Below are 15295 nucleotides of genomic sequence, written 5' to 3'. Positions count from 1 at the left end.
TTAAAAAGAATGCATGAGTATGTGAAAAAGTGGGAATCATGGGTAGCTAGGTTGTGTATTAGAATTGTATAGGTTGTTGTATGTGTTAGTCAGAGCCTAGGCTAATCAAAGATTTAAATTTCAAGCTCACTTGACCATATGCATCCTACCTTGACCCTATCCCCATTACAACCTATGAATAAGTCCTCATGATGAATGTATGCATGCATTGAATAATTGTTGATTGTTAGATGAAAAACAAATCATGGAAAGCATGAGTAGAAGAGAATTGAGTGATCAACCCTATACACTTGAGCGACTAGAGCGGATACACATTCGGTGAGGGTTCGATGCTCAATTCCTTGTTCCCGACTTTCATGAGCTTTCTTCTTGCAAGTCTATTTAAACTTCATTTTGATATTTGAATTGGTAGAGTTTGTGAGTCGTCATATGATCTTAGCCCTAGTTGTTCATATATGCTCTTGGAGATTGATTTGCTTTTGACCAAGTAGGTAGAATCATCTTGCATTTAGTTGCATTCATATAGATAGGTTTATATAGTTTCTTTGCATTGAATAAATGTTCATACCCTTTTCTTATCCTTCTTTATTCTTAGCATGAGGACATGCTTGGATTAAGTGTGGGGAGATTTGATAAACCCCGATTTTGTGGTTTATCTTGTGCTTAATTTGGGAAATTTTATCACCTTTTTTCACATTTATTCAATGAAATAGCATGGTTTTACAATTCTCCCTTGATTTGTGTTTAAATGTGAAAACATGCTTTTTAGGCCTTAAATTAGCTAAATTCAATTCACTTTAATTCCATTCGATGCCTTGATATGTTTGTTGAGTGATTTTAGGTTCATAAGGCAAGTATTGGATGGAAGAAGTGAGGAGAAAAGCATGCAAAGTGGGAGAACTCATGAAGAAATAAGGGAACCGTAAAGCTGTCAAGCCTGACCTCTTCGCACTCAATCGACCATAACTTGAGCTACAGAGGTCCAAATAAGGCGATTTTAGTTACATTGGAAAGATAACATCCGGAGCTTCAAAATGATATAAAATGCGCCATATGTTGCTTCGCGTTTAGGGGCGCGCACGCGCCATGTACATATAAAGACTAAGTTTGGTGTTCCACACATATTACATACAGAAAAGTGAAGCAGAGTCATTTATTTTGTCTTAAACTTGCATGAGAATAGGATTTGATAAAGTATAATAGAATTTTGTTTTTCTTTACATATAAAATCACTTTCATTAATTTGTTTTCCTACTTTTGACAAAGAGAAATTTAAATTTTAAAGCTAAATTCCAAGGAGAGGATCGATGGGAATTTGGTCATTTAAGCTTATCGGTCACCTCACAAGAGCACTAGTCACATGTGAAGCCTGATTCTTATTGGGTTTGGGAAGTACACTCAACATGCATTGGTCATGACTTCTAAACCATAATTTTTGTCCATTTCTTACAATCCCTAACTGAGACATAGACCACCCCCTCACCAACTACACTCCCTTTCAATTCTTGTCTTCACTTCATATTGCATGCATACCGTTGGATTCACATCACTTAAATCACCATCCTTCATAGATACCACCTTTACATTAATAAATACACAAGCCATCCATCCCACTTCTCCTACCCAAACCAACCTTTTCATCATTAAATACTTCATTCTCTTCCTTTAAATACCATTCCACACTCCACATTCATCTTATGCCCTTCCCTTTCGTGAACGTTCTTTATATATTCCTATCTTTCTTCATCACCACGAACTTTGTTTTACCTCATACACCCTTCAACTCCTTCTTTTTTTTCTCATTCCCGTTTCTTATATCCTTCTTACTCAATCATTCTCACCACATCTCCTTCCTTCACTCCTTTATCATTTACTCTTTTTAATGCTCAGGGACAAGCACTGTCCAATTTTTCTGTAGTCGGCCAATATCTCTTCACACTCAAATGGCCTCAACATCCGCTTCAAAGAAAAGAAAAGGAAAGGAATCAATGGGACAATATGAGTTTGATGATAAGAAATTCAAATCACCTTTCCATGAGCTTCAGTTTAAAGGATGGATGGTCCACAAGGAAGCCATCCCAGAGATAGATTTCAAGCTTGAGGAAAATGCATACCCTTCCATAAGGGAGAAAATTTAAAAAAGAAGGTGGGAGCTACTATGCGACCAACCTCCCTTTGTAAGCCTAACTCTTGTACAAGAATTCTATGCTAATGTAGTAAGAGAGAGTGAGGAAGAGCATCCTTACAAGAGTTATGTAAGAGGAGTGGAGGTAGATTTCAGTCCTAATTCAATTAGGAGGGTACTCAAAATAAGGCCAAGATCATTCTCCAAAGCTAGTTATAAAGAAAGAACCAATAAAATCCAAAGGTGTGAAGAAATAGTAAATGACATTTGTCTTAGGAATTGAATGGATACTGTAACGACCCAATTTCAGGTACGTCATGATCATACTAGAAACTGAGCGCTACCAACTTGTCTACTTAATTATTATCTATTATTTATTATATGGGTCTGATTCGTTGTTAAAAGCGTAGTTATTTTGTGAGGTACCTTTTTTTTAAAAATGTTTGGATTAACAAACAGTATCATTCATAATCAATTCACAACTGATAATATATAAAATAATTATAAACAACCACACATAAATACATCACAAGCAGTTGATAATATTCGGTGATCTGGCCTTTATTAGAGTATAGACTTTTAGTTAGAACACCCCTAGATATAGCTAAATAATAACTATATACATATATATACATACAATATCCCAGGTCCTGACCTGTTCAAGAAGTCCCTAAGCTGGCACCCAGGCTAGCCTAGACTCTATACTCATCTAGTCCCTCTAAACTACTAAAGCAAGGGAAAGTACGTTCTAGGTCTTCAAAACTCAAGTCAGGTGGAACGTCATCAAAAGGTGGAAGGTCGTCTACTACTCCTCTGCACGATCATATGTCATCAAAGAGTGTCTCTCAAGGACTTCATCAAGTGGCCACATAATAGCAACATCGTACGGAGGACTTAGGTTAAAGTTTGCAGATAAGTAGGGTGCAGATGTTCGCTGGCCTCACAGTATATACATATAAACAGGTAATGGAGTTCACTCTAGACTCAGAAGACTACCTAGAGCGGAATTCTCTTTGCAGAATAGTCATCAGCAAACTACGGAAGGGTACTCATGCTTCCATCTGAAGGGGGAAGGGAGAGAGAAGGGGTAAGAACTGGGGAGTTCTTAGTAGGGCCGGGGTTATTAGTTACGTTCATTAATTCCGTGTTGTTTAGCAGATAAATAGCAGAATACCGAGAAGCAGTAGACAGAAGAAATAGATAAATAGACAAAATAGAGAAAACAAAAAGGAAAACACAAACAAAAGAATACAAAAAACAAAACAGAGACACAAAGAATAGAATGAAAACAAAGAAGGCATACATTCAAACAACAATCATAATAGAGGAAATGCGCAACCAAGTATGATGCATGTCTAGCCCTAGTGTAGGTAATGAGCTCATTTGTCGGTTACATATCCGCTCCCGACGTTACCCAGAAACCTTTGTTTGGATAAGGCTTTCCTGTTGGCAATACTCACTGCAAGCAACCTTTGTCTTGCAGGGTATCCACTGCAAGCAACCTTTGTCTTGTTGGGCGGCACTTATTAGCCGATATACGCCCAACACACTCACTGTAAGCAACCTCTGTCTTACACGAGTGCAACACACTCACTGTAAGCAACCTCTGTCTTACATGAGTACAACACAATCACTGTAAGCAACCTCTGTCTTACAGGAGCAACAACACACTTACTGTAAGCAACCTCTGTCTTACAAGAGCACACTGATCTCGATACCTCTGTAAGCAACCTCTGTCTTATAGCAAAGCATTATGGCAAGGTATCCCAGGAAAGCACTCTCAGTGGTTGTACTACCATCTATCTGACTGCCTCAGTGCAGCAAATTCTTACATAATCATTCTCATTATCATCATTCATTATCATTCACATTATTCATCATCACTTTCACATTCTTAGGCAGTACCTCTTTCTTTCACTATTCAATCATACTATACAAACTTTACAGCTTTTACTTTTACAACATCTTGGCTCAAACCATTTCTCTTTATCATATTACTCTTTTCTCTTTGTATCTCTTTACTCTGTTCTGGTTTCTCTCTTTTCTGTATCTCTTCACTCTACTCTGGTTACTCTATATCTCTTTACTTTTCTCTGATTACTCTTTTTCTCTTTATCTCTTTACTTTACTCTGGTTACTCTGTTCTCTGTGTTTCTCTACTCTACTCTGATTTCTCTGCTTAGCGTATGTATTTAAAGCTTATGTAAATTTCGGTATGAATAGTTTGCCTGTCCCAAGTATAGGTTTATTAAGTCTATACTGAAACAGATTAACTTTTTATATTATACCTAACCCTAGTCACAACTCAAGGACTAACTATGTTGCCCTAGTTCGTTCACTAATCTTTATCTGTTTTTCTGTCATTAAAACTTTACATACTTTTCTTTGACTTTTATCTTTTCTTCAACATTTTATCTTTCTTTTATCTTTGCCTCACTAATATATTCTTACCACTCCCTAAGTGTTTTATGAAGGTAATTCTGAGATTCTGCACTTAAAGTTGTCTTTCTAAAGCTTTTATAGAAAACTGCCTTTTTCGTATTATTTTATTATTTTTATTAAAATATTATTTTTAATTAAATATTATTATTTAATATTTTATTATTATTATTTATTATTTTATTACTAAATTTTTGAAAATTACCCCACTTTAACTTTTAACCTTTAAAATTTACTTTTTACCACCCGTAACTTTTAATATTTCTACTTTAACCACCCTAACTTTCAGAAATTACCAAATAACCCCTCAAACACAAAAATAATTTTAACCTTGCCCTTTTTAAGATCTAAAAGGTGTTCTTCAATGTTCTTCATCACACTCAAAGTGTTCTTCGTGTTCTTCATAAATTTTTCAGATTCTTTCTCTGTTTTTACCCGTTTTTCAATTTTTTCAGCAACCGATTTTTACCAAAATTCATAATAAATTCCCAACCACTAAAACCCTAGCTTTTCCACATTTGTTAAACACAAATTGAACCCCAATTTAAGCCTATGGTTTCATTTTTCTAGCTGCTCCAAGAACATGAACTCAAAGCTTGAATTTCATCAAATTTCGTCAAAATTTCACCAAATATTCAACAAGAATCACTCATATAAACCATCAATTTCAAGCACAATCAAACCATATCATAATCACACAACTCAAACACAATCAATCAAGATTAATTTTACCAAACCCTACCTTGATTTGCTGCTCCAAATCCGGTTAGACTTTCAGGTGGTCCTTAAGCACTTTTTCCTCCTAAATCACATCAAGAACAACTTTAAATCCAAAAATCCCCAACTAAAAAAAATCTCACTCAGCATGTTAGGAAGTGATTTAACCTTAGACTTGCTGTAAATTCACGTTTCTTGGCCCTCAAGTCAAGTTAAGCATGATTCCTAAGGAAAAACATCAAGAAAACACATGTTTTGCATGGTTTTCCTTGAAAACCGAATTGAAGAGGGAGGAAGACAGCCATCTCACCTTATTTCCAGCCTTGATATGTTATATGGTTATGTAGAGGAAGAAGAGAGGATCATTTTGGTGAAATCAGAATTTTGATTTGAGTTTTAGTTCAGAAGAAATCAAGCTTTGAAGATTAAGTGTTCATGAAAGTTTCTCTCTTTTTTCAATTGTTATTTTCTGCCAAAATGATGAAATGAGATAGCCTTAGAGGTCTTGGGAGTGTAGGGTGAGTTGTGATTGGTTGGCTTGGAGGTGGGTTAAAATAATATTAAAATATCTCAGGTGTATAACTAGTAAAACTAGATGTATCGGAACACTTGTAAAAACATCTCTAAAAATTATTTTCTGAGCTACTAGCATAAATGACACTAGTAACATATTTATTATGAGAATAAAACATGTATGATGAGGTCTTAGCATTGCTAAAGTCATCAGAGAGTGCTGGTGCTAAGCTGCACCAGTAAACTGTGAACCCGGTTAAACCGATTTCCTGTTTTTAACTAAAATAGACCAGGTAACCTTATAATATCTTTCAAGAAACTTCTAATACTAATATAATGATAATATTATACTATTATCTCTCTTCTCTCATGAATCGAGTCCGGTTCATCAAGCAGAGACTATTTACGAAAATCAGAATCAAAACTAGGTTCTTCGTGATCGCGTTATCGAGCTTGCCTCGGAAAAGGTTCTAGCTTAAGGATGACATAATGAAAATGAGAATTGAGATACTTGTTGATATAGAAGAGGTGTTCCCTTTACTGATCTTCTGGCGAAATCCGTGCCTTCGGAAAAGATCTCACATACTCGAAAATCAGGGTTGTTACATTCTACCCTCCTAAAAAAAAATTTTGCCCTCAAAATTTCAGCCGCATGCAAGAATCCATCTTCAAGCAGTCTATTTCCTTCAAGCCATCCTGACAAAGATATCAGTCCGTTCCTTACAGCATCTAAATATCACATAGCCATGGCCATGGAGATCATAACAGCTATAAGAATAGTTGTGCCTCTCACGAATTTATCGTTCGGAACTCGATTAAACCATGCCTATTCACAGTCATTGAGGTCTTATCCGCACCAAACAATCAATATTAAGGTGATCAGTCTTAATATCTCAAGTTAGGCATGAACATTCCCAAAATGAGCACTCATAGACATTCATGCCAAATGTATCTTAAAGATACCCTAATAGCATGAGACACACAAGCAGAGTATGCAATGAAGCATAGTCAGTCCACTCCCCAGGCTCTACTGGGAACAAACTGCTCTGATACCAGATTGTAACGACCCAATTTCTGGTACGTCATGATCATACTAGAAACTGAGCGCTACCAACTTGTCTACCTAATTATTATCTATTATTTATTATATGAGCCTGATTCGTTGTTAAAAGCGTAGTTATTTTGTGAGGTACTTTTTTTAAAAAACATTTGGATTAACAAACAGTATCATCCATAATCAATTCACAACTGATAATATATAAAACAATTATAAACAACCACACATAAATACATCACAAGCAGTTAACAATATTCGGTGATCTAGCCTTTATTAGAGTATAGACTTTTAGTTAGAACACCCCTAGATATAGCTAAATAATAACTATATACATATATATACATACAATATCCCAGGTCCTGACCTGTTCAAGAAGTCCCTAAGCTGGCGCCTAGGCTAGCCTAGACTCTATACTCACCTAGTCCCTCTAAACTACTAAAGCAAGGGAAAGTACGTTCTAGGCCTTCAAAACTCAAGTCAGGTGGAACGTCATCAAAAGGTGGAAGGTCGTCTACTACTCCTCTGCACGATCATATGTCATCAAAGAGCGTCTCTCAAGTACTTCATCGAGTGGCCACATAACAGCAACATCGTACGGAGGACTTAGGTTAAAGTTTGTAGATAAGTAGGGTGCAGACGTTGGCTGGCCTCACAGTATATACATATAAACAGGTAACGGAGTTCACTCTAGACTCAGAAGACTACCTAGAGCGGAATCCTCTTTGCAGAACAGTCATCAGCAAACTACGGAAGGGTACTCATGCTTCCATCTGAAGGGGGAAGGGAGAGAGAAGGGGTAAGAACTGGGGAGTTCTTAGTAGGTCCGGGGTTATTAGTTACGTTCATTAATTCCGTGTTGTTTAGCAGATAAATAGCAGAATATCGAGAAGCAGTAGACAGAAGAAACAGATACATAGAGAAAATAGAGAAAACAAAAAGGAAAACACAAACAAAAGAATACAAGAAAACAAAATAGAGACACAAAGAATAGAATGAAAACAAAGAAGGCATACATTTAAACAATAATCATAATAGAGGAAATGCGCAACCAAGTATGATGCATGTCTAGCCCTAGTGCAGGTAATGAGCTCATTTATCGGTTACATACCTGCTCCCGACATTACCCAGCAACCTTTGTCTGGACAAGGCTTTCTTGTTGGCAATACTCACTGCAAGCAACCTTTGTCTTGCAGGGCGGCACTTATTAGCCGATATATGCCCAACACAGTCGCTGTAAGCAACCTCTGCCTTACAGGAGTGCAACACACTCACTGTAAGCAACCTCTGTCTTACATGAGTACAACACAATCACTGTAAGCAACCTCTGTCTTACATGAGTACAACACAATCACTGTAAGCAACCTCTGTCTTACAGGAGCAACAGCACACTTACTGTAAGCAACCTCTGTCTTACAAGAGCACACTGATCTCGATACCTCTGTAAGCAACCTCTGTCTTACAGCAAAGCATTATGGCAAGTTATCCCAGGAAAGCACTCTCAGTGGTTGTACTACCATCTATCTGACTGCCTCAGTGCAGCAAATTCTTACATAATCATTCTCATTGTCATCATTCATTATCATTCACATTATTCATCATCACTTTCACATTCTTATGCAGTACCTCTTTCTTTCACTGTTCAATCATACTATATAAACTTTACAGCTTTTACTTTTACAACATCTTGGCTCAAATCATTTCTCTTTATTATATTACTCTTTTCTCTTTGTATCTCTTTACTCTGTTCTGGTTTCTCTTTTCTCTGTATCTCTTCACTCTACTCTGGTTACTCTGTATCTCTTTACTTTTCTCTGATTACTCTTTTTCTCTTAATCTCTTTACTTTACTCTGGTTACTCTGTTCTCTGTGTTTCTCTACTCTACTCTGATTTCTCTGCTTAACGTATGTATTTAAAGCTTATGTAAATTTCGGTATGAATAGTTAGCCTGTCCCAAGTATAGGTTCATTAAGTCTATGCTGAAACAGATTAACTTTTCATATTATACCTAACCCTAGTCACAACTCAAGGACTAACTATGTTGCCCTAGTTCGTTCACTAATCTATGTCTATTTTTCTGTCATTAAAACTTTACAGACTTTTCTTCGACTTTTATCTTTTCTTCAACTTTTTATATTTCTTTTATCTTTACCTCACTAATATGTTCTTACCACTCCCTAAGTGTTTTATGAAGGTAATTATGAGATTCTGTGTTTAAAGTTGTCTTTCTAAAGCTTTTACAGAAAACTGCCTTTTTCGCATTATTTTATTATTTTTATTAAAATATTATTTTTAATTAAATATTATTATTTAATATTTTATTATTATTATTTATTATTTTATTACTAAATTTTTGAAAATTACCCCACTTTAACCTTTAAATTTTACTTTTTACCACCTGTAACTTTTAATATTTCTACTTTAACCACCCTAACTTTCAGAAATTACCAAATAACCCCTCAAACACCAAAATAATTTCAACCTTGCCCTTTTTAAGATCTAAAAGGTGTTCTTCAATATTCTTCATCACACTCAAAGTGTTCTTCGTGTTCTTCATAAATTTTTCAGATTCTTTCTCTGTTTTTACCCGTTTTTCAATCTTTTCAGCAACCGATTTTTACCAAAATTCATAATAAATTCCCAACCACTAAAACCCCATCTTTTCCACATGATTTAAACACAAATTGAACCCCAATTTAAGCCTAGGGTTTCATTTTTCCAGCTGCTCCAAGAACATGAACTCAAAGTTTGAATTTCATCAAATTTCATCAAAATTTCACCAAATATTCAACAAGAATCACTCATATAAACCATCAATTTCAAGCACAGCCAAACCATATCATAATCACACAACTCAAACACAATCAATCAAGATTAATTTTACCAAACCCTACCTTGATTTGCTGCTCCAAATCCGGTTAGACTTTCAGGCGGTCCTTAAGCACTTTTTCCTCCTAAATCACATCAAGAACAACTTTAAATCCAAAAACCCCCAACTAACCAAATCTCACTCAGCATGTTAGGAAGTGATTTAACCTTAGAATTGCTGTAAATTCACGTTTCTTGGACCTCAAGTCAAGTTAAGCATGATTCCTAAGGAAAAACATCAAGAAAACACATGTTTTGCATGGTTTTCCTTGAAAACCGAATTGATGGGGGAGGGATACAGCCATCTCACCTTATTTCCAGCCTTGATATGTTATATGGTTATGTAGAGGAAGAAGAGAGGATCATTTTGGTGAAATCAGATTTTTGATTTGAGTTTTAGTTCAGAAGAAATCAAGCTTTGAAGATTAAGTGTTCATGAAAGTTTCTCTCTTTTTTCAATTGTTATTTTCTGCCAAAATGATTAAATGAGATAGCCTTGGAGGTCTTGGGGGTATAGGGTGAGTTTTGATTGGTTGGATTGGAGGTGGGTTAAAATAATATTAAAATATCTCAGGTTTATAACTACTAAAACTAGATGTATCGAAACACTTGTAAAAATATCTCTAAAAATTATTTTCTGAGCTACTAGCATAAATGACACTAGTAACATATTTATTATGAGAATAAAACATGTATGATGAGGCCTTAGCATTGCTAAAGTCATCAGAGAGTGCTGGTGCTAAGCTGCACCAGTAAACCGTGAACCCGGTTAAACCGATTTCCTGTTTTTAACTAAAACAGACCAGGTAACCTTATAATATCTTTCAGGCAACTTCTAATACTAATATAATGATAATATTATACTATTATCTCTCTTATCTCATGAATTGAGTCCGGTTCATCAAGCAGAGACTATTTACGAAAATCAGAATCAAAACTGCTAACCGATACGGTTCAAAAACTAGGTTCTTCGTGACTACGTTATCGAGCTTGCCTCGGAAAAGGTTCTAGCTTAAGGATGACATAATGACAATGAGGATTGAGATACTTGTTGATATAGAAGAGGTGTTCCCTTTACTAATCTTCTGGCGAAATCCGTGCCTTCGGAAAAGATCTCGCATACTCAAAAATCAGGATTGTTACAGATACTAGATGCAAATGGAAACCCAAACCAATTAAAAAGGAGTTACTTTATACCAGAGGCAAAGGGGTGGTTTAAAATTGTAAGTAGGTCAATCCTCCCTACATCAAATAACTCGAAAGTTACACCGGAGAGAGCAATAATAGTTCATTGTATAATGAAAGGAGGAGAAGTGATGGTAGGAGAGCTCATTGCTGACAACATCCAACAAATGGAAGAAAAGAACTCATCTGGATCTTGGCTAGGCCATCCAAGTACTATTCAACATTTATGTGAAGAGGTTAGGGTGCTCTTTGAGGATGAAGACACCAACTGGGTGTCAAGAGTTAAGCCCATCACTAGACAAAGAATGGAAAGGGTTGCATTCAGTCCAAGGCAAAGAAGGCCATCAAAAAGAAGAGAAATAGAGCAAGTTCAAGCTGCAGCATCCCATCCCTTTGACATGAGCCAGGTTCAAGGTGCCTTAGAAGGAGTTTCAAGGCAGTATATGCAATTTCAAGAGCAACAAGCTCGACAACAGAGGAAATTCCAACAAATGATGATAGACCAACAAAAGGAGCAGAATGCACAAATCCAAGAAGCTCTCAACAAAATTTCACAACATCAAGCTTAATAGGACAGAGATTTCTTGGAGTATAGAGCATTTCAAGAAGCTAGGTATCATAGTAGAGTTAAATATGATATGAATACCCAAATCAAGCTTCATTATTTGACTGCAGGGATGCCACTTTTAAGCCCAAAGATTTCACCCTTGTCCCATATGATGAAAGATCTAGAAAAAATTCAATTTGAAACGGTGGTCCACAATGAAGCAAGAGTGATAAAAATCATGCAAGAGAAAGGGTTTTGGGAACAAGAAGGAAATCAAGGAGAGTCAAGTAAGAAAAAAGGGAATCAAAGAGAACTAAGCAAGAAGAATAAAGATTGAAATAAAGGTGGTGGAGTTCCTCTCTTAGGTCTTATAAATAAAGAAATGCATGTATGAAATATGACATGCTTTTTAATTGTCTTTATGTTTCTTTTATGCTATCATATCCGTTTCTATGTTTGTTTCTACTTGTCTGCTTTGCTAGTTTTGATGATGGTGTATCACTTTGTTTTACGTGAAATGTTGTGCTTGTCATGAAATTTGAAGTTAATAAAAGAATTATTATGAAGGAAAGAAGGATTGAGTCTAACCTATGAGGAACAAATAAATCCTATGAAAAGTGGTGGTATATAAGCATGGATTAAGATGTGGTATATGAAATGTGAACAAAGATAAGTGATATAATATTTCCTTGGACATAGGCTTAGATGTAAACTTTTGAGACTTTAGAAATAAAAAGGTCCTTGACATTGAATTCAAAGGGAGGAAGAGAAATGCCAAAAATAGAGAAGGAAAAAAGTCATCAATGACCAAAGATCTAGCTATGTGTTTGTGATGTTTGTGTTCAAGGATAAGCTTGGATAAGTAAATCCTAGGGTGGTTTATCACCTGGTAACTTGAGTTAACTAACTCGGGATTATCGATTAAAAGTCTATAATCAAGAGCTACCTTGTGACAAAATATTTAGCAATCCAAAGAGGTTCTAGACACCACTATCTAGAGTTAATTCTTGGTTACATGGCTACGGTGTAAATGTGTTAAGGAAAGACGCTTGAGCAAGTAGGTCTTAAGGGGTGTCTCAACACCTAATACCTTAAACCAACTGGTTTGGGAGTGTTGATTGAAAGCTTATCTTAAAAGTCGCTTTAAGACAAAACACCTAGACTTGAATAAAGTGAAAAATCCTTCTGAAATGAATAAGAATATGAGAAAATAAGTCAAGGACTATATAGTGATAATTCTCACAATGTCAATCTAGTTTACATTCAAGTAGACATTCTATCCTGAAAACTTCAAGGTTTAAAGTTCACCTAGAAAGAACCGCGAATCAAAATCATAATTCTTGATGAGCCCCATTGATTAATATGAATGTGCTTTTCCAAATAAAGACTAACTTTTGATCAGTCATTTCAATTCGTCTCTTTGTTCTTATGTTTTTAAATCTTCCTTTTTGCTTGAGGACAAGCAACATTTTAAGTTTGGTGTTGTGATGAATGTGCATCTTAGCTAGTTTAGCTACCTAATTTAGTTAGTTTATAGTTTAGTTTCATGCATTTTTAGTTAATAAATAAGTAATTTCATGGAATATCTTTGTATGCAATAGATCATTAAGCATGATTTGAATTTGTGATTATTTCACGAAGATACAAGATTCATTTGATGTAGTAAATGATACTAAGTAAATGTGTTGATTATGTTGAACTTAAGTATGGTAATTCATCTTATATTGATTCATAAAATATCAAATTAAACTTTGATGTACTTGATTTTGTTTAATGATAGGTGAAGCAGAGCATGCATGAAAGTAAACCTGGAGCATGCCAACTTTGAGTGTCGGCAACACCCAATACAAGGGGCGTTACCTCAAGGAACGCCAATCCTGGAAGATCCAAGGCGTTGACAATGCCCATAACAAGGAGCGTTAGCTTGAATAACACCAACAAGGAACAATGGAAGCAAGCCAGGCGTTGGCAACACCCAAATAAGGGGATTTACCTTTGAACAATGCCCCATGTACAACAAGGCAATCCTTCAAAGGCATTATGACATTGGCAATTAAGAGACAAAAGGAGTTATTCATGGACAACGCCTAGCAACTCCTGGAGCTTAATCCCTGGTGTTGGCAATGCCCATTACAAGAGGAGTTATCCATGGATAACGCCAAGAAACTCATGGAGCTTAATTCTTGGTGTTGGCAACGCCCATTACAAGGGGAGTTATTCATGGACAACGCCAAGCAACTCCTGGATCTTAATCCGTGGTGTTGGCAATGCCCATTATAAGGGTCGTTATCCACAAGTAACGCCTGTGAAGCTGAGATTGAAAACTTTAGCAAGTGTGCATACGCACGCATCTGTGCATACACACAAGGGAATAAGATGACATGAACATAAAATAGGCATTGGCAAATTGAAACACAAGAGACGTTATCCCAAGATAACGCCAAGAAGCCCCTGGGAGTGTACCCTAGGCATTAGCAATGCCAGGTTAAACTGGCGCCACTTTGTGATAACGCCAAGAATCCCCTGGGAGTGTAACCTGGGTGTTGGCAGTGCCAGGTTTAACTGGCGCCATATGTAAGAAACTCCCATACCACAAGAGCCTCCTGGGAAGTGAATTTTGGGCATTGGCAATGCCCAACATAAGGGGCGCGTTCTTCAAGATAATGCCTACGACAAGTCTAGAAGCCCATTTCTGGCGTTGGTAATGCCAATCGTCAAAGGCGTTACTTCTAATAACGCCAAGGAATGAAGAGATGCTTCTGATCCAAGCCCAACAAAGTCCAATATGGAAGCAGAGTTTGAAGACACTTGAGGAGCAAAGAACTTGTATAAATAAGGGAGGGTTAAAACTAAAAAGGGACTTTGGAACTCTACTTTTTACACTTTCACTTTGTGATCTAAATTGTACTTCATGTTAGCTTTCTACTTCATCTTATTTTCCACTTTTGTTAAGCATTCTGGAAATAGAGATATGAGTTACTAAACCCCTCATTCATTAGGGGGAGGAGCTCTATTGCATTTGAAATGAATTAATGTTATCATTCTTCTTCTGAGTTCAAGTATTGTGCATCTAAGAGAGAGCTTTTGTTCTTCAAGAAAGGTAATTCTATCGAGAGAGGGATTAGATCTATTTGAATGCGATGATAAATTGAGAAAGGAATAATAGAATTCAGTTTAAGGCTCTACTCTCATAATTCTCTTGATTGATAATTAAGAGCTTCATATGTGACATGTAATCATTCTAAATTAAGATCTTCAGGGTTGTGTGGCTTGTGATAAGAAAATGTAGCTCACCTCTTCTCATGAGCAATATATCAAGAGATTGGCAATTGATTATGTTAAAGGTGTGTGTGGTTGGGGGAATATTAGAGTATTTCCAGGAATGTTTAGATGGAAATATCTTATTCCCATGTTTGTTTTAAAGTTTAAAAAATTATTCTCATGTAACTTTTATTCCCTAGAATCAAAATTCCACCAATTTCATTCCCATCTCTCCCTAGTTATCTTTAATTCCAATAGGAATGGAATATGTATATCAAAATAAAAAGACCAAAATACCTTTGTTAATTTAACTCTAACCCTTCCTTTCAGATTTTTCCCAATTCATTTAAAAAAATGAAACCTTAGCAAAGAGCCCCTTCCCCATGAAAACCAATCCTAGTGATTTTTTTCTTCAAATTCATGGAAGCTCCACCGGCATTGGTGCTGCCTCATTGCCGATTTGGATTTGCACGATCACCGCACTCCTTATTCTAGAAGGAAATCATTCGCGTTCGTGTTCATCATCACAGATCACCTCGGTTCACCGCCACTGCATTTTTGCCGCCATCATCGTGACTCTGTTTG

This window comes from Arachis ipaensis, chromosome B07 (assembly GCF_000816755.2).
Source record: "Arachis ipaensis cultivar K30076 chromosome B07, Araip1.1, whole genome shotgun sequence".
Classification (NCBI taxonomy): Eukaryota; Viridiplantae; Streptophyta; class Magnoliopsida; order Fabales; family Fabaceae; genus Arachis; species Arachis ipaensis.
This window is presented reverse-complemented; position numbering follows the sequence as displayed.